This window comes from Phyllostomus discolor, chromosome 8 (assembly GCF_004126475.2).
Source record: "Phyllostomus discolor isolate MPI-MPIP mPhyDis1 chromosome 8, mPhyDis1.pri.v3, whole genome shotgun sequence".
NCBI lineage: Eukaryota > Metazoa > Chordata > Mammalia > Chiroptera > Phyllostomidae > Phyllostomus > Phyllostomus discolor.
In genome coordinates this window covers 88,428,348-88,448,989 of record NC_040910.2, presented here as the reverse complement: position 1 = coordinate 88,448,989, position 20,642 = coordinate 88,428,348, and the positions used below count along the sequence as shown (strand labels likewise).

At 53.9% G+C, this 20,642-nt stretch overlaps 1 protein-coding gene across 1 annotated transcript in view; it reads right to left on the bottom strand.

Moving 5' to 3' along the window:
* The window catches only part of CACNG5 (calcium voltage-gated channel auxiliary subunit gamma 5), a 31,172-nt gene extending 24,332 nt beyond the window's left edge, over positions 1-6,840 (bottom strand). The window contains exon 1 of the mRNA XM_028521706.2: positions 6,642-6,840. The gene's annotated coding sequence lies outside the window, so the exon portion shown is untranslated. The remainder of the gene's footprint in view (positions 1-6,641) is intronic.
* Between the last annotated feature and the right edge of the window lie 13,802 nt (positions 6,841-20,642).

Sequence of the window (20,642 nt, the reverse complement as noted above, 5' to 3'; positions counted from 1 at the left end):
CACTGCTTTCTGGCATGCCAACTCTTACTGCCCACAAGTGCCACGCCATCCTCAGTGGGGCCCCTGTTTGGAGGAAAAGCCGTGATGGGCAGTGGAGAGCAGGGGCCGTCATGAGCCAGGGACAGTGTGAAGCTTGGGAGCCTTAAGCCCTTGACCCTGGCGTCACAGGAGCCCTGGGAGAGAAGAGGTCAGCAGTCAAGAGTGCAGAGCCTCCGTGGTCTCACAAAACATGGGTAACCACGATGCAAAAGGTTTTGAGGAAAAGTAGTAAGTTTTGGCGAGGATGTGGGGAAGCTGGTGATGGGAGTGTAAAATGGTGCTGTGGACAAAACGGTTTGACGGTGCTTTGATTAAGTCACACATATGATGACCCCAGGGCCCAGCAATTCTACGCCTAGGGGTATACCTAAAAAACCTGGTGATGGGTGTTACAACAAATACTTGTACCTGGATGTTCACAGCAGTGTTATTTGTAACAGCCAAAAGGTGGAAATAACACTAATGTGCATAGACTGAGGAATGGATAAACACATGTAGTAGACCCACACCGGAATATTATTCAGCCACGAAAAAGGAACGAAGTACTGAAACATACCACCACACGGGAGAACCCGGAACATGTAATGCAAAGTGAGAAACGCCCACACATTGTGATTCTGTTTATACACCAGGTCCAGCACAGGCAAAGGCATACAGATAGAAAGCAGGTGCGTGGTTGCCAGGCACGTGGGGCGGGGGAGCAGAGGGTGATGGGTGTGTGCTGGGACTCGACAGTGGTGATGGCTGTACAGCATCTGAAGGTACCAAGTGCCACTGAACCATATACTTTAAGATAGTTAAAATAGTAGACTTCGTGTTGTGTGTGTTTTACCACAATAAACCCCCCTACGGATTGCATTTATTTATAGCAAAGACAATGACTCACCACAATTTAAGGGAGATGTACGCACATACGCAATGAGGGCAGAGTCGGGAGGGCTGCAGGGGACGAGCGCAGACCGGCTGTGAGGTGCCTGAGCCCGAGGGGCTGCTCAGTAAGCTGCACTTCCCTCCTGGGACCCCCCCTGTGGGAGGGCGAGGCCCCTGCTGACCACACCCTTCCACACATCCCCTCATCCTGCACCCAGAGGTAGGCGGGACAGGTCCCTCGCTGTCTCCTGTGGATCAAATGATTCCCTGCCTCCCTGAGCAGCCTACCCCCAGGGACGGAACTCCGGAGCTCGCCTGTAACGCCTGGCTCCTGGCTTCTGTGAAATGCGTGATCGGCACTGGAGAACAGAAGCTTGTGGATCTGGCAAGATCTACTAAGGGCAAAGGAAGCACTGGGCATTGATTTCAGTGACCAGTGGGAGCAAATGTTCAACAAGCAGGTTGTGAGTACCCCTTCGGCAAGCCCTCGGTCTAGGGGTTTGGGGAAGAGGGGCAGATGCTGGCAGTGCTGGAGGCAAGTTGGCTGATGGAGGTGATGGCACAGAAGCACAAACAAAGGATCCTAACTGAGGAACATCTAGGAAGGCTTCCTGGAGGAGGTGGCACTTGAGCTGAGTCCATTACATCACCTGGTTCCTATCTGGAGAACAGTTTTCATTTTGAGTGAAGGGAAAGGGAAGAGAAGTTTGGGAGAGTCAGACCCTGTGCCCAGTGACTTGGTTACAGTTTTCTTTTACAAATTCCAATGGTCTCAGAAAGCATATTGAGCTCCTTCGGTTCAAATCCTGGCTCTACCGCTTATGAGCTGGGTGACTGTGGGCAAGTTATCTATGCTTCGGTTTCTTCACATATAAAATATGTTTAATGACAAGGACCTTGACGGGCTGCTTGACAGCTAGATGAGGTCAGTCAAACGCCCAGCACAGTAGACATAGAGGAGGGGACATGTGTAGGAGCTATTGTCATCATATCCACTCTCTTTACACTTGACTGTGTCTTTGGGGCTGGTTAACTGACAGGGCAGCCGACAAGGATCCATTGGCTTCATTCTTTCCCAGCCATCAAGTTCGGCAGAGCCTCTTGCAGACGTCATGGCGTGGGCAAGATGGGCCCAGTGTCCACAGGGCCCGGAGGACAAAGCAAGTGGCCACTGTGTGTGTAGCACCTCTTGTCACAGCCTGCGGTTGTGTGATGTCTGTTGTCTTCCTTTTAATGTTATCCTCACACCAGCCCTATAGGGTAGCTGCTCTCCCCTTCGTTTTAGAATTAAGGAAACTGGGGCTCAAAGAAGTAGAACATTTGCCCAAGGTCACTCGGGGCAGCCGAGCTCCAGGCCCCTGTTCCGCCATCCTCCGCCCAGTGCAGGGCAAGGGGCCTGGAAGAGAAGAGCCTGGGCTGCGTCCCCAGGCCGAAGCTTCCTAGCGGAGCCTGAGTCCTGGACTGGGAGACCAGCCTGACACCGAGGTGCGTCTCCCCGGGACTGGACGGCAGGAGGCTTTCCCACGAGCAGCTTCGAGAGTGATGAGTACCCGCTGCACGTTCACTCCTATTATTAGCGCAGCAGAGCCAGGTACAGACCAGATGCCCCAGAAGGGACGGCACTGTCATTAGCCACCATCTCCTGGAAATGTCCCCACATCAGTCTGTCCATTTGCCTGACATGTGGGACTCAAGACAGTACTTTAGAAAGTGACTCACTGCTGGTGCTCTGTCCCACTCACCCTGTGGCCTGTCAGCCTGCCCTCGGCCCCCACGCCTCGCTAAGGTCTACCTCAGAAGCGGGCCAGTGGCCACACAGGCTGACTGGGCTGGAGGTGGACGCCTTCCCCCAGCTGTGTGCGTCTCCTTCCTCTCCTTGCCTCCCTCCCCTCCTCCTGGTCTCTGCTCAAATGTCACCTGCCAGTGGTGCCTTCCCTGAGGTCCCTTTGAAAGGAGCATCCCACCTCCACACTCTCCAAACCTCCCCTGCCTGGTCTTCCTCTCTGCATTTTCACCTCGCAGCCTGCTGTGTATTTTCCTTCTTCGGCATATTTACTGTCCACCTCCCTCCACAGAGCGCTTACTCCTAAGGGAAGGGTATTGAATGTTGTCTGTTTGGTTCACAGATGTATTCCCAGTGGTTCTCAACAGTGGGTGACCGTACCCCGCCAGGTGCCATTGAGAGACATTTCTGGTTGTAACAGTGGGAGAAGGGGTGTGGCTGACATCCTACAGTGCACAGGACAGCCCTCCCCCGAAGAGCAATCGGGCCCCAAATGCCAACAGTGCCGCAGCTGAGCACCCTTCACTCACAACAGCAGCTGGCATGTATACAGCAGGTGCTCAGAAATGATTGTGAGGGAAGAATGAAGAACTCATTGCTATTATTGAAGAACGGATATAGTTGAGAATAATATTAAAGAAGGGGCTACATTTGGGAGTTCATGGCCAACAGGTCATACTGGTGACCTGAAACTCTCCCCCTCTGGGCTAAGTGTGCCCTTAGCAGCAGCCAGTGCTGGTTGCAAACCGCTCATTGCTGGGCCGTCACAAGCCAGGACCAGCCCATGGTACAGGTCTCCTTAGAGCCCGAGGGACATCCCCCCAACCCTGGGCAGGGAGTGTCAATTCTCACCCCTAATACCCCCCCAACACTTGCCCCCACACTGGGAAATTCCAGACTGTGCCCAGCTGGGCAGGGAACCACCTGCACAGTCTTTTAGGGTGACCCCGGCTGCCTCTCTCCGCCCAGAGAGCCCACGGGGCTCGGTGAACTCTGTTGTCTGAGAAAGGGCGACGGAGGCTGTGGGGCTGCTCAGGAAGGCACAGGTGTTGGAGCCTCCCCGGCGCAGCTCAGCCCAGGCCTTTTGCTGACCTAACCAATCACCGCTGACAGTTTTACACAGCCAGCTGACTAGCCCAGGCTCTGCAGATGCAGAGCGCACCACCTATGGAATACACTAACCTCCACGTGGCCACGCTGTAAGGTGAGGGGAGAGCAGCGGGCTCTATCACCTCCAGAAACGACACAGCCATAGGACTGGAAGCCTCTGGAAGCTTCTATCTAACACCTGCGTCCCCAGCAGGCTGCCCCGCCCGCATCCCCACCAGGAATTCTCACTGGAGGTTCATAGCTTTCCCTGCCTGCTGCTGGTCGCACCCCCCAGGGGCCTCCTTGGGCTCACAGCTGGGCCTTTCTCTGCAAACCCTGAGGCTGGGAAAGTGCCACCTTCTCTCTCTTCCTCTCCCCACCTTGTCTTTTCTCCCCTTTCTCTTCTGTCTTCTGCCTCTCCCATCACAAGTCCTGAAAGCTTTGAAACAAGTCACTAATGCTAAGGTTTAGTAGCTGACATTACCAGGTACAAGGCCAGGGGTCAAAGGAACGAGTCTCTAACGGTGGAATATTAGGCAGCAGACAGCCAGGTTTTGGAGGACAGGACGATATTTGGTGGGCCGGGGTTTTCCTGGTGCTCCTGAAGTCACAGGTAGCTTGGCCCCACTTTGGCCAGAGAGACAGGCTGACCCGAAACCCAGGATGAAATAAAAGATCAGGCTGGTGCCCAGTGACTGCCTGGGCTGAATGGGGTAGGCACAGAAGGACAGCGAGGGCTGGAAGCCCAAGGGGAAACGCCAATCCCCCCAGGGCAGGGCTTGGCGGGGACTGGGGTCCGAGTCTTCTGTCCTCTCTTCCTGGGAGGCCAAGCTCAGTCTGCGAGCTGCCCTGACCCGAAAATCTACACCAGTCCTCCAGCTCTGAGGGTGGCAGGAGGGCTCCTAGGCGCATGGTCACCCCCCTCAAGTTCAATGTCTGAGAGTCAGGCTGGGGACTAGAGGAGGTAGAGACAACCAGCCCTGGACACCTCCGTGAGCTGACATGGACATCTGTGTCCTTGCTGTGCACAACACCCGGCCCCATGCTACAGATGAGGAAACCGAGCCTCCGGGTCAGGAGCCCTTCTGGGGTTGGAGCCCGTGGTCTCCACCCCGACATAAGGCCCGCCTCCTCCAGCCAGCAGTGAATAATTCCGCCAACCTCTTCCCTCTGCGTTCCCCTCCCCCATCTCAGCCCCAACTGACCAAACCTCTACTCACTCACTACCTGAGAATGGCTGACTCTCACAAGCTGGCTGCCTGCTGGCTGGGCCGTGGCTGCAGCCCCTCAGGATGCCGGATCCTCACACATTGGACCTGTGAGGACAGGGCAGCCTGGCTCCTCCCTGCCCCTTGGGATATCCACACCTCCCACACGAGAGAGGGAGGCACCCTAGGGACCTGGCTCTGACACGGGATGCCCCCAGCTACCTCCGGCTGCCAAGTTAGCAGAAAAGTGAGGTGCAGCTAGGGCATCGCAGGCAGACTCGGGCAGGCAGGCTGGCTGGCTGTGGTGTCAGCAGAACGATGCGGCCACCCAAGGTGCCTGTGGTCCTGAGAGGTCCTAAAACCGGGACATCAAATCCAGGCCAGGCACCCCTCGCCTGCCTCCAGTGCAATCTGGGATCTTAATTCATCACCCCCCAAGGTTCATGGAGAAGAGGGAGTGAGCCTGAAGTGGCCGGGAGGGGGTCCCATGTTGGGCTCCCCGGGATGGTGTGGAGCCAGCACCGTGACAGCCGGAGCGTCACATCCACTTGGGGATTCTGTCCTGAGACCTGCTCTCATCCGGTCACTGACAATCCAGTGTGGAGTGGGTGACTGCCTGTCCTCTTCTGAACAAGAGCTTCTTCAGCCACAAAAGGGGACACCATTGTGCCTGGCAGGTTCTAGGGGGCAGATGAGAGCACGTGGCTACACCCAGCTCTGTGAGGGGCGCCCTGTCTGCATCAGCGAGGCTCAGAACAGGAGCCTCTTTCCTCCCCAGCCAGGTCCCCGGATTCTCTGTTAAGTGTCTTTCAGTCCCAGGAAGTGGCAATTCGATCATCAATCCCAGGAAGTGATCATTTGACTTCACTTACAAAATTGTACTAAACCGCATTTTCATCAATGGCCAAATTAGGATGACAGCAAAGAGACAAACCAAGTAATTAAAATGAGGGGACTTTGGGGTGGCGGGAAAAATTTGGGGATGCATCTGCGTGTGGATTCCCCTTGGCCACCACCTCCTTCTCTCCCGCGTGTCCATCTCTGCTCCCTGGCGGCTGGCGGGGCGCTTCCTCTGACCCAGCCGGACCCAGGCACCCTCCCTGTGCCGATGGGCAGCGGGAAGAGTCCTGGGGGCAGGCAGAGTGGCGGCGGGGAGATCGGACAGCTGGGGAAGTGAGGCCACCCGGCAGGCAGGCTGTGTGATAAGTGGGATATTCGACGCGCGTGGACAGCCCTGCTCTACAGGTGGCGGTGGGCTTGCCCTCTGCATTATCCGGATAATTCCTACCAAGCATTCAAGTCCGCCCAGGGAGTCTGCCCTCAGCTTCGGAGCGTGCGGAGCGGGCACACGACCTGCCCAGCGGCGCTGGCAAAGAGGAGGCATCACCAGGTCCCCGCACATCCCGGGGAGGGAGACGCACACACGCTCACACACACTCGCGCTTCCCACCACGCCGCCCCCGCCTTCGCCGCGCCCGGCCAGGAGCGCGCGCGGGGGGCAAGCCGGCCCCCGCCCCGGCTGCATGGTAATGGGGTGCGGGGCGGGGGGGTGAGGGCCGGCCCGGCGCCGTGGAAGCGGCTCCCGTGGGAGGTCGTACCCCACCGCCCCCAGGCTGGGAGAGCCGGTGTCTCCCGGTTTTCCCGGCTTTTACCTCGCTGGAGCCGCAGCGACCCGGATTCTGGTGCAACGCTCCTGGCCGGCTTCGCCTGTCGGGCGGTAGGATGCGCGCGAGGTTCCCCTGGCGCCGATCTCCTGTCGTCCCGCCGAGCCGCTCAGCGACCGTGACCGTGCCTACCGCTGCTGCCGCCGCCGCTGGAGCCGCGAACTCCGAGACTGAGGGTGGGCCGGGGGCGGGGCCGGGGGCGGGGCTTCCCCGCCTCTGCTCTGAGAGCTCCCGCGGGCTTTGGGACCCTGCGGACGCTGGGTTCCTCCCAGGATCTGAGCGCCTCCGGGGGAAACACCTTCGTGGGGTGTGCAGGTGGAGAGCTGGAGGCTGGGGTAGGGAGGAGAGACGGCATAGGGCTTGGCTGAGACCCCAGAGCCCTGGGTCAGACTTCCCTTCAAATTCCAGCTGTTACTGCTCCTGCTGCTCAACGAGAATAACCACAACATGGAACCTAGCATTCATTAATCACTTACTGTGCACTAGGCACTGTTCAAGGCGCTTTGTGTGTATTAAGTCATTTGACCACCACATCAATCCTATTTTACAGATGGGAACACGGAGGCACAGAGCAATGACTGGATGTGCCCCAGGACACACAGCTGGAAAACGCCAGAGCCAGGATTGCAGCTCAGGTCTCTGTGGCTCAGGATCCGGGCGTCAAAACCTCACCGTGGTTTCTGTCTGTGTGGGGTTAAGCAGATTACTTCTTAAAGGCAGAGGGCCTGGCACATAGTAGGTGTTTAGTTATATTTGTTGAGTGAATTAATAAAGCTGTTAAGGGGGGAACCGCCAAAAAAAAAAAGAAAGAAAAAAGAAAAGGAAAAAACAGTGGTGAAGCTGGATCAGTGATATGAAGGTGAAAAATGGGTATAGCAGCCAGGAGACGTATCTTCTTCCAGGTCCGCATTTAATATTCCCAGCGAAGGTCAGAGACGCTGCCCTGGGATCCACGCCTTGCAGGGTCATCTCTGCTGGGCAGCAGCCATGTCCTCAGACAACTGCAGAGTGTGTCTGGGGGTCAGCGGACTGCCTGAGGGTGGGTTTGAGGGCAGGGATGGAGGGGGCAGTGGGTGTCCACCCTCATGGGCTGGTCGAGGGATGTTAAAATGCGCTCCTGCTCCCCAGGTCCTCTTTGATCTGTGTGATGCTGGCCACGTTGCAATGTCCATGGTGAAGCAACAGACCCCTTACCTGCAGAAGGCACCCTTTAAAAAGAAAACAGTTTCCAGGGGTGCTCACAGCCTCCCCTCAGTCATTCTGTCGGGGGAAAGTGGGGAGGTCTCATGAGGTGGGTGGTTGAGAGAAAAGGAGTTGGGATTCAACATGATTCTGCTTCTAACTTACTGTGTGACCTTGGACAAGTTACTTAACTTCTCTGAGCTTCAGGTTCTTCCTCTATAACCAAGGCTGCCTTTGTGGGCATGTGACCTGTGCACATAGCCCTGCTCTTAGAAAGGCCTTATGCCTGCTCTAATGACCTGTGTTTGCTATCTTAAAAATTTTTAATCATTTTTAAATAAGGTGCGGCATTTTCAGTTTGCACTGAGCCCTGCTAATTGTGTAGCCAGTGTTGGTTATAAGACCCACCTCACTGGGTTACTGTGATACTCACTGAGATAATGCCTCCCACATGGGTTTCCCTTCCGCTGATCTGGCCGTAAAGATGAATAGGATTTCAGCAGGGAGACAAAAGGATGGGAAGGGGGTATCAGGCAGAGGGGCCAGCATGGGCAAAGGCCTGAGAATGTGAAATTACATTCAGGGAAAGACAAATGCTCTGGGGCCAGGTGGGGGCTGGAGACCGGAGAGGAAACCAAAGAGGCAGGTTGGGGTCAGCATGAAAGGGCTTCCAGTTCTTTTAAAGAGTCTGGACCTCAGCTTGGGGACCCGTGAGCAGAGAGCACTAGGAAGGGGAGGCAGATGGGCACCAAACACCACCACCCTTAGCCCACAGCTCAGCTTGGACTGGTGCAGATAATGAGCCAGGCAGCGGATGGCGTGGGCAGGAGCCCTGCTTGGAGGCTGCCAATATGGCGTGTTTGAGACGTTCGCTGTCGACACAATGGGAAAATGCTGTAGGTGTCAAAGCCAGCAGCGGCACTTGGGGACCTGGGGACTCTGGGCTTGATAAATAATGGAGCAGCCCTTCCCTTTATGCCTGGGTCTTTTTCAACGCTTTCAATAATTCATGCATTCCACATGGATTGAGAAGTTTCATAAAACATCATCTTTTTTCTGAATCCTGGGCCAGTCTGAGCAAATCTGCTAGCTTCATGCATTAGGTCTTAATTAGAAACATACATACACATGAGCCCATCCAGCTTTGTGAAATATGCCTTGTGATGAAGTCAAGGAAAATGCCCAATCATGTCTCAGATGGGGGGTGGGGGCAGGTCCGGCCAGGCCCCTGGGAGGTGGAGGTGGGCGCCGGCTGCCCTGGGGGGAAAGGGTTGGCGGGGAGGGTCCGCAGGGTGTGCACTCCCCAGAAGAGACTGTATACTTTGGTGCTCAGCGCCCTCCCTGTGGGAGGGGCTTCCTCCTTTGCCTACTGGAAGTCGGGCTCATCTAGAGGGCCTGCCTTGGCCAATGCAATGTGAGCAGAAGTGACATGTGTCACTTCCAGGGAAGTTCTAGGAGCCACTGAGTTCTTTGCCATCTCACGTTCCCTGTCTTTGGGACTGTGGAGACATGAGGCAACAGCCTTATGTACCAGCACATTACTAGTTCCTATTTCTAGGTGAGGAAACGGAGGGTTTAAGGTGCAATGTGACCTAGAAATGACCAGGTTACAGTACTCGCAGGAGAATGGCACATTTGGGTGCCATCTGCCCTGGCATCTCTCAGGCCGGGAGTGGGCACAGCAGCCAGAACCCTCAGGCCAGCTGCCAGGACCCAGGCACGCAGGGTCTGGTCTCAGCAGGGGAACCAGGGAACTGTTTGGGGGTGACTGGGCAAACAGGAAGGCGGAGGCGACAGGGTCACTGGCCGTGAGGTATCCAGAACTCAAGGAACACAGGACTTTAAGACGCAGGGAAATGAGTCTCTTTTTCCTTGGGGGAACCTGGGTCACCAGGTGATGTTTCTTGTCTAGCTGGCTGGCTGGCAGGGACCTAGAAGGTGGCTGTGCTAAATTTCCAGGTGAGATTACTACCTCACCTGCCCTTCCTGGCCCATGGATTCAGCCCTGTAAGTTCCCTCTTTTCTCCTAGGACTTGACCTTGCTGGTGGGGGAGGGGTCGGCAGGGACACTGGCTGTGCCGCACTGGGTCCCCATTACTCAGACCCCCCAGCACGTCTGTCCTCTCCCATCACCTCCCAGTTCTGCCTGAGCCGTTTTCCATGCCCCCAGCTGACACTTGTCTTCAGCCCCCTCAGTGCCTCATCAGGCATCCACATGGGGCCTGTTGATAAGTAATTTCTTCTCTTCAGTTAGAACGTGCCCGCCCCGCCCCCACCTCTTGAGGCAGCGGAGTGTGAAGCCTGGTGAGTTCACACCGCAGTTGCTGTCCCTGCGAGGTGACCAGGTGACCGGCTGGCCATTTGTATCCCCCTTGGCCCTTCTCTAAGCAGCACCCCCTGCTCCACTAAGACCAGCTGTTCAGCCTCTGCTCTTCTGATTTGTCCCCTTGGCAACTCGATTACTGCTTATCCAGCAGTTCGAGGGCAGGGGAGCCCTTCAAAGGAATGAAGACTCCTCTCCGTTTAGACCGAGGAGAAGTGACTGGGTGTCACAGGAAATGACGCTGAAATGAAGGCCCTGATGGGACTGAAGATGGGGTGGCAGGCATGGTTGAGGGGATGAAAGAGACGTTGGCAGGCAAGGTCTGAGGGTGGCACAGGAAGACGGTGCTCACCAAGTCAGCACCTGGACAGCTCCCTGCAGGGCCAGGGAGCCAGATGCCTGGGGAAGGATCTTTGCAAAAGGTGATTGCCGTCCTCTGAACCCTAGATTTTCCTTGTTCTCTACTGAAGCCCGTAAAAGCTGTCTGTCTGGTGATTCACCCCCTTGGGACTCAGGGAGACGCCCGTGTCATCTGATATGCTAATCCACGCCGCCACTCACGGATTCCCAGGAGCTGAGGTGTTCAGTTGGCCAGGTGACACATCACAGCTCCTTAGAGCCCTCCCAGAGGTTCCGGCCACCAGAAGAGGACTGTGGGAGGATCTGTGCAAGCCCAGCACACTTCTGGAAGGCTCCAAGGGGGTAGGCGGGCAGCTCAGCTCTCCTGAGAAATAGGTGAGGTGGCTGGTCACCTCCCCTCCCTCAGGGGCAGCTGCCCTGTGACTGTCAGCGGCTGGTGGGGTGAGAGCTCCTACAACAAAGGGCCCAGAGCCCTGGCGGGTGGGCTGGGAGTGAGGAGAAAGGGAGGCCAGGAACGGAGACGTGAGCTCCTGTTTCAGCACTAAGAAAGCAGGTCCAGGCTCCAGCCACCTCCCCAATTACCTGGCTCCTGAGATGACAGAAAATAGTGTCATAAAGAGCCATTTCCTGGCTTTGAAGTTAATGAAACAAGCTTTGAAGAATAGGAGTGAGGGTGGTTTTTGAAGCAGGCTGCATGTGGGGAGGCGGCTGTGTGTGCCCCGGAGGACACAGATGTGCCCCTCCAGCCAGGACAGTCCCCTAGCCCTGGGCCAGCCCGAGAGGCCCCTGGGCTCTGAGATGGCTGGATCGGACCCCTCCCCTGGAAGAGACAAAGGCTTGAGAAAAGGGACAACATTCCTTGGGGCACTCTGGCAGGGGGATCAAAAGCATTGCAACTGTTAGGACCCTTTGACCCAGTAACCCCTCTTCCATGAATCTCTCTGTGTTCATCACAGCCTTACTTACGATGCACAGAAGGAGGAAACCCCCTCAACGCCCATGTCCACTATTTGGGGATCGCTGAGGATGAGTATGTTAGAGCCACAGGATGGAACATCATGCAGTCATTAAAAGTCAAGTTTTCAATGTAAGGGTACAAAAAGATGCTCACCATATCTAAATATCACTTATATTCATATATTTATTAGAGAGTTACGTGAAAATTTGGACACAAAAATATTTATATAATATGATCCACTTTGTGAAAAAATCAAATAATATACATAGACACACCGTGAAAAATAACTGCAAGGAAATAGATCAGAGTGTTCACCATTATTAACTCTGGAAGAGAGACTATGGGGGATGATTATGTTTTTCTTCATGCTTTTTTATATTGTTCAAAAGCTTTTAAAATTATGAACACAATTTTATAATCAGAAAAATAACATTTATTATTGTTTTAAGTATGGTGCAACATACATAACATAAAATGTACACTTATGGTGCTGTGCAACCATCACCACCATAAAAAGTAACATTTTAAGTGTACTTTGAGCCTTGAGGGTTTTTGTGTACATGGAAGTAGAGGGCTGGAAGACAGAATTTTCAAACCGCAGCGTGAACGTCTCTGGGCCATCCCCCGAAACTCACTCAGACACAAACTACGGTCTGCTCCCTGGAAGCATCGAACCTACCAGTCAGGACTGTTTTGGCGGCAAATGAGAGAAAACCAGCAAAGGGAATTACGTGACTCAGGTAACTGGCATCTGGACTGAGTGAGTGTGGTGGGAACAGGTGTGCCGAGGACAACTGGGGAGTGGATTCTGGAAGAAGGGACAGATGTCATTTCCCAGATCAACAGATGCTTGCTACAGGGGAGCTCAGGCGGGACACCTGTGACGCACCAGCTCGGCTCCCTGCCCAAGGCTGCCATAACTACGACACCATGTTTTTAATTACGATTTTTTAATTGAGGTGAAATTCACATAATATAAAGTTGTCCATTTTAGATGCCATTTTCAGTGACATGCCATGCACCCACAATGCTGTGCAGTCACATCCCTGTCTGGTTCCACTTTCATCGCCCTGAAGGGGACCTGTACCCGTTCATTAAGCAATTCCTTCCCACTCCATCTCCCTGCCGCTGGCCGCGACCAATTCCCTTTCTGTCTCTATGGACCTACCTATCGCAGATACTTCATATAAATGGAATCAGATAATAAATAACCCTCTGTCTGGCTTCTCAACACTTAGCACGCCTTTCAAGGCTCATACACATTGGAGCATGCCTCCATTCTACAGTTTTGATGACCCTGTATCACTGTACATCGTATCACTGTGTACCCCACTCGGTTTACCCAGTCATCTGCTGGTGGACATTAGCGTTGTCCCACCCTTCGGCTCTTGTGACTACTGCTATTATGAACATGTAGACGCCTTATTTGTTTGAACACCCGTTTTCAGTCCTGTTGGTTAGGAACCTGTACCTCAGAGTGGAATCACTAGGCCCTTTGGTAACCCTGTCTCCCTGTTGCAGGAGCTCAGGGATTTTCACAGGGGCTGAGTGTTTTCCATTCCCAGCACAGCGCAGCAATGCATGAGGGCCCCCTCCCAGGGCTCCGATTTCTCCGCGTCCTTGCCAACACTTGTTATTCCCTTTTTCTTACCACTGCCCTCCTGCTGGGGGCGAAGTGTGTGACAGCCCTTTTGAGGGGATGGTTAGCAACGGCAAGGATGGGAGAGCCGGTCCCGGAAATCCGGACCCGAGGGCGGGCACTTTCCTGCTGCTCTGCTGCGCTCTCAGACCAGCCGGAGGTCTGCGTGCCCATCGGGGCTGGGCAGCAGGATGTGACGTTTGCTCTGGGTGCGATAAATTGCCCTCTCCAAAAACAGACCTGCCTCAGGTTATCCAGAAACCTCTAGCTTCTGGAAACCTTGATTAAGAATGACAAATCCCCCAGCCATCACTTGTAAAGGTCTTAGGTTCTGCTCCCGCGTGGGGGTGGAGCCGAGCACCACGGTTCCCTCAATCACTGCCACGTACTCGGAAATGTCTAAACGTCCTGGCAGACCTGTCCCTCTAGGCGCCCCCTGCCCAAAGGGGAGGACTGGGGACACTAGCTCATGTTCTGCCTGGCGGGGGGACCCCCATAGTGTGCAGGCAGTGCCCACCTGTGCTCAGAGTCAGAAAGGTCCTCCTTCTCCGTGGGGAGGCTAAGCAGTTTTCCAACAGTGGGTCAGGACAACCTCAGAGGACCAAGATTCAACCTCCAGCTACTTTCTGTGTCCTCATGGGGTGGGGGGAGGGCAGAGACCATCAGGCTCCCCCAGGGAGGCCGGAGGCAGCCCTCAGTGCCCGCAGTGTAGGACAAGTTCTAGTGCCTGGGCCTGAACAGGGTTTCCCAACCCGGCACTGCCCACACTGGGTGGGGGAGGGGGCTGGGCCGTGCACTTCAGGAAGTTTAGCCACGTCTTTGGCTTCTACCCACTCGGTGTCAGTGCGCCCTCACCCCCATTGTGACAACCAACATACCTCCAGTCATTGCCAAATGTCCCCTGGGCTGCGAAATCACCCCTGGTGGAAGACCTCTGGGCCAGATGTCAGCTGAGGCTATTTCTGGCCAGACTGCTGCTGGCTTCAGAGCAGAGAAGGGGGGTGGGCAGTGTCTCCGATGCGGGAAAGGCTGCCCTGGCTCTGAATCCTGATAAAGTTGTGCACTAGTGAAAGAAACACGCCCCCCCCCCATTCTTTTAGTTGCTTAAAAGCCAACACCTCACTACAGCAAGTCTTAATTTTCTTCCGAGGACAATGTGGTCTGGCTGGGGCACCAGAGGGCGGAGCCTTGCTCCTCTCACCCTGACTGACCCACTCCTTGTGTGATGACAGCTTGGTCACGGCTGCCCCTCCGGGCCTTGCTTTCTTCATGAAGACCCTGCAGCAGCCAGCAGTGGCCGTCCCCAGACAGACAGTCTGGGTCCCCACAACGGCCTCCGATGGAACGGAGGGAGTGGGATGGGGGCGGGGAGGGGGAGTCTCAGTTCTTCCTGCGATGCTATAAGGCAGATCAGTGTTCTTTTCTTTATTATTTAAATGAGCAAATTAAAGATCTGAGGGACTAAATGCACTCACCCACGGTCACTCCGTAAGTCTGAGACTGAACCGGCACTCATTCATTTGCTCCCTCCCTCCTGTGCCTGGAGGGGTGGGGGCCATCAGCTGCAAGCTCCCCATCACAGGAGCAACATGGTTTTGACCAATGGACTGGACCCCAGTGGGGGTCCCGACACCAGCTCCGAGGGCATGTCGCAGCAGAGTGTCCTGAACAACATGGGAAAGGAAGGAGCATATTTGTCCCTCCTCCCTAGGTCCTCCAGTGCCCCACTATGCCCGTTCCTGTTAGCACTGTCCTGTGACCCACCCTCTTCGGGCCCTGAGATTACAGACTGTCAACTCCCCAGGTACGCTTTAACCCCTAAGCACACCCTGGGCCTTTCTCGGAAGAATGAGGAGAAGGGACTATGTCAGTGGTTCTCCCCTGGGGGGTGACTTATCTCCCCAAGGAACGTTGGAGCATGTGACATCTGGGTTGTCACAGCTTGGGGAAGGGGTTGTGGTTGGCACCCAGTGGGCGGAGGCTAAGGATGCTGCTCAACATCCTTCAATGCACAGGACAGTCCCCCAGAATAACGACCCCAAAATGTCATAGTGCCGAGGTCAAGAGGTTTCAAGATAGATAAAATATCAGTGCACATGCAGCTTGCAGGGGAGAAGCGGTGGGGTGAGTTCCACAGAAGGAGCGCACAGGTCGAGGGGTCACCCCCAGTCTGGTTTGCTCTGGAAGGCCCTGGGGGTGTCCTCGGGTGCGGCAGGAGGGGCGGGCTTCTCCTGCACTTTCCTAAGTGTCCCGGTTGGACAGCTGTTACACAGTCACCTGCCGTCAGGGACGAGCAACAGTCACCCCTGTGGAGGCCAAAGCCCCTGGACACGGGGACAGAGTTCTGCCCCTTTTACAGGACAGCACGGCCTGGAGACGGGCGAGCGGCTGGCTCTGGGGGAGGGGATGGAACATTCACAGAGACGCAGGAGTCCCTCGGGGCCTTTGGGCAGAATGATCCTCCTCGCTCACTAAGTGATTACTCTGTGTTTTTTTTCAGTGCGATAAAATTTCCCAGCATCTCCTTGCTGGCCTTTATTGTTTTCTGTTCTTACTGTTTTGTTTCGCTGTAAATTGTTCCTGCTGCAGCAGCAGGTTCTGTGCCAGGAACGGGAAGCACACCAGCAGGAGCTCTTGGATGCAGAGCTGTCCCCGGGACCTGCCCCTACCCAGCCTGTCCTCGTGGGCCTTTTGGAGGCTGAGCCGGTTCCTAGAAGGGTCCTCACTCTGGTCTCACTGAGTCACATGTTCTTGCCCAAACCAGCTGTTGGGAAGGAGAACGGGATTCCTGTTCTCCTTACACCAATGAGCATCCGTCTGCTGGGGACCTAGAGGACCCAGGGAGCAAGTGGTCACCCCAGCTCAGCTCTGGGCTGGGGTTCTGTTGACAAAGGAGCATGCAGAAGCAGCTAGCAGCTGGGCTTTCCCCTGTGAACTGTGAGGCAGATACAGCAGTTAAAGCATCTGCACAGCCCCAGCCCCTCCTCGGAGGGGACCTCCCTTTGCCCATCTCTGACGACCTGCCCAGGTGGCACGTCTTGTAGCAAATGGCCACTCCTCTCAGCCACAGGTGATTGGATTGGAACTGGGAACCTGACCCCCCACAGCCAATCCACAGGCTTGCCCAGGACCAAAGACGTGGCCTGACCAGGAAGCGCACTGGGCCACTGGAGTCCCTCTCTGGGGACAGCCCCGGAGAGGCCCACAACTCAGGCTGAGGGGGGCCAGGAGGAGGTGCGGCTGGTGGGAGTTTTGAGAAAACAGACGTGCTGAGGGGTTAGAAGCACACTCAGAAGGGGATATCCTGTGTGTTTCCATTTCTCTCCCACTCTTGAAAGGACACACTTACAGTGGTGGGGGGAAGGTCAGTGGCGGCCAGGGGCTGTGGTGGGGGCTGCAAAGGAGTGGCACAGGGGGCTCCTTCTGGATAGAACAGTCTCGATCCCGAGCACAATGGTGGTTACAGGGACCTGTACGGGCACCTCATAGCCCACACACGGGCACACAGACACACAGACACAGGATGTAAACCCTGGTGAGGCTTGAATAAGGTCTGTAGTTTGCCTCATGGTGTTTTACTGGGTTACTGTCTTGGTTTTGATGAGTACTGTGGTTAGGTACAATGTTATCACTGAGGAAGGCTGGGTGGGTGGGTACGTGGGCCCTCTCTGTATTATGTTTGCAAATTCTTTCGAGTCTGAAATTATTGCAAAATGAAAAATTTTTAAATGAAAAAGTGAAGCTGAGATACTAACATGAACGACAGAGAAAGATTCAGCTCCTAGAGCTGCCTCCAACCCAGAGATTTCTGTGTTTGGTGCAAACCAAGGAGCCTCAGCGGAACCAACCCTTGGTACGTAAGTCTCTGCGTTTTGGGTTATTTCTTAGGAAAAAATCCCCCAGAGCCGATTTGCTGTGCATAAGCACATTTTAAAGACTTTTGTTACATTGTGCCAATTGCCCTGCAGAGAGGTGGTCCCCACTGATACCCGCACCCCCAGGGTGGGGGAGTGCTGGCGTCCCCAACTCTGCCAAAACTGGGTTTTAATCTTTAAACCCAGTCGATACATAAAATATTTGTTCTTTTTTCTCGAGGAATTCTAAGCTATTTGTTTGGACCAAGCGGGACCATGAGACTGGCTGCTCACCCGGAGACCCGTAGCCTGCCAGTGGGCCGCCCTCAGGACGCGGCGCTTCACTCTCGGGCCCCCGACTCGGTACAGACCACCCGGGAAGGGCCGCGTGAAAGTTTGTCTTTTCAAAACACCCCAAACTTTGGCGAGGACATTGTTGCTCAGTCTCTGGTCTAGGTAATAACATTGTATCCAAGAAGTTTCTTCTGAAACCTTCGCTGAGAGAGGCTTGCATTTCCCAGGGGCGCGCGTCTGCCCCGCCCCGGGGACGGATCACGCTCCGCCTTCTCTCGTTGCTGGGGAGCGAGAAGCCCAGCCTGAGGGTCCCCTACAACACCTTGGCTAACTCTCGTGGGACAGAGATTTACGTCTTTATTGTCTTCCCTCCTGCTCTTCTGTTTTTATTGTATAATTCAGGTGGAGTGTTTCACTTTCGTGTCACTCCAAATCCTGTGGAAAAAGGCAAAAGCCGACATTCCTCTTGGTGGTAAACTCTGGTAACCAGCGTGTCTCTATAGCACAGACCAGACCTGGCACCTAACACAGCGCTCACATAAATGTCTGTTTAATGAGCGAAGACACGAGTGAGTGAACGCACTTGACAATGGCCCACCACAAAGGCATCGACACCGATGGAAAGGAGACACGAGTTGCGTGTTGGTCCGAGAGCAGGGACATGTTACCATGGCAAGTAGGGCTTCCAGACACAAAACAAAAGGAGAAAGGAACACAGAGTCTCAAAAATGTTCAGCTGTATTATTTTTTAAAAATAAGCCATAATGCCTTCAAAATTTCAGGAACAAAGATGTTCATTACCCGGTTGTTTAAAATAATGTAAAAACTGGAACTAACCTAAAAGTCCAATAATAGGGGGAATCAGTAAGAAAATGATGGTGATCTGTCTAATGGAAAATTGTAGCCATCTACAATGTTCGGTACAGAGAGTTCTTCAGGACTTCAAGAAAAATGTGTGCAATAACCTCCCCTGAAAAGGCAGGAGACGGGATTGGGTGTCGTTCCTCACGTTCCCCGCAGGGCGAGACAGCGAGCACAGGAGGAAGACAATGAACTCCGGAGCTCTCCGTGGCGTCTCCAGCTGTGTGCTGACGGGTGGAGTTCATTGTCTTACCTTGGCTTTTCCATGTTCTCCACATTTTTGGCAATCAGCATCCATTTTATAATAAGGGAAAAAGGCTTAATTAAAAATAGAGCAGGAAAAGATACAGAGCGATAGTAAGATCGTTGAAATGCATTTTGGAACGAGGGCACATGCGTCGGACGGAAGCGCGGCTGAGGTGCTTGCTTGCTTCTCTCCCTGACGGCAGCCAGCGTCCTGAGAGGCCCGCCTTCCCGTGGTGTGGCGTCTCTCTCTGAAATTCAAGGTCGAGCCTGATTCCTCTCTGCTCGATTGCGGGCTGGACTGAGCGACTGACCTCTGATGGATGGAATGCAGGGGGAGCGACGAGCGGCTTCCCTCCGAGAGTGGACTGTGACAGGTCCCAGGGCTCCTCCGCCTGGGGGAGGCCCGCTGGCACGCTGCGAGCCCACACGAGCAGCCCCACGACGGCCCGCGTGGCGAGGACCCGAGGCTCCCCTGCAGTCCTCGTGAGGGTGCACCTTCTTCGAGGCAGAGGCGGACCTTCCGGTGACCGCAGCTCTGGGAGGCACTTGGCCAGAACCCGGGACAGACCCTTAGCCCGCCCACCCCGCCGAGTCACGGCCGACTTCCTGACCCGCAGAAAGAGTGAGATAATACGTACTTGTTGTTTTAAGTTGCTAAGTTTTGGAGAAATTTGGCACATGGCAACAGATGACTGATGCGTAGGTAAACACTGACTGTGCGCAGCTATGGAGGGTGTGTGCATGTGCGGGTAAGAAGCTTCACAATGAGCCAGTTTGGTAAAAATTAGAATGCTTGGTTTCCTTCATTTCTTACTGCAGTTTGACATTATGTATCAAAAGCCCTGAAAAGGTTCGTAGCCATTGACCGAGAATCCAACTTTGTGGAATTCACCCTAAGGACACGGGAAGCTCACAGAAGAGCACAGTCTACGAGAGCAGGGACCCCTGTGGACTTGGCTCTGCGCTGTTTCCCCAGCACCTGGGACAGTGCATGGTGCCTTGCGGGGGCACAGTACAGGGGTTCTGAATGAACGAATAAACACATGGAAAAATCGGCCAAGTACATGAAGATGTGAAGATTGGAATATTCATCCCGACGTTGTTTATGACAGTAAAACGTTGAGAATCACCTGAATGCTAGGACAGAGGAGATGATGGGCCAGCATGCACCAGATGCATATGTATAAAAGGGAATATTATGCACCCCTGAAAAGAATTATGTGGAATGATCTACATTTTGTGGTGGAATCTTTCTTAGTGGATATCTACTAAATGACCTGGATGAACCAACATTTTTTTTCTCTACCAAAAATGAAATAATTCCCATGATATGCTGAACATCTTATTTTCTTCAAATTCCTGTTTTCTCATGTCTCCATGCAATTTCCCTCCCACTGTGACTTCCCATGAGCCAACTTATTCCCAAGACTTTTTGACGCCTGCCATATTGTTTTCTATTTAAGTAGCAATTTCAGCAAATGCCATGTAAATGGATGAAATACAATGCAAAAGAACAGAGTTGTTTTGATGAACACAAAATAGAACTTTTAAGAAAGATAATACAGGTGAGTTTTTAAAATTTATAGTGCTAGTTGTGGGCAACTCCAAAAGACAGGAAAATATTGCAGAAATCTAGAAAGATGGCATTCAGGTTGCTTTGTCAATATTGTGCTTCGCTTCAAATAAACTCAAACTGGAAATTTTAAGTCAAGCACTATGGGTATGGCTTATGCAAGAAAGAGACACCCCGCTCAGGAAGTTTCCACCTTTCTGAGAGGTTGTGCATTTATAGGTGTTGCATGACGATGACATGTTTGAGACGTGTGTGTGTCACCGTCATGTTCCCTGCTTTTGAGGCTCAGCTCCAAGGCCCCGTGCAGTTTGGTAAGAGGGTTTCATGGTCCCGTCACAAAAAGGAAAACAAAATAATTAATAAGGTTAAGTGAAGTGAGCAAGCGGTTTCAGCATGGCGGTGCTTATCTGGGGATGGTGGGATTTCTTTTATCTGTATTAGCTAGAAGAATCAGGTGCCATTTTTATAAATTTTTTAAAGCTTCTAAAAGCCTTTTCTAAAATAATCTAAGAGCATCCCCATAGTGTTCTGCCCTGGCCTGGCTTCCCTGGGGCTACCCACTGCAAAGACATTGGCACCTTTGTTTTGACAAGCCCCTATACTGCCTGACGGTTGCCTCACCTGGCCAGCCCTCAGCTCCCCTCTCCCCACACCCCTCCCTGGGGTTCACCTGCAGGCACTCAGTTCCACTAGCTGTTG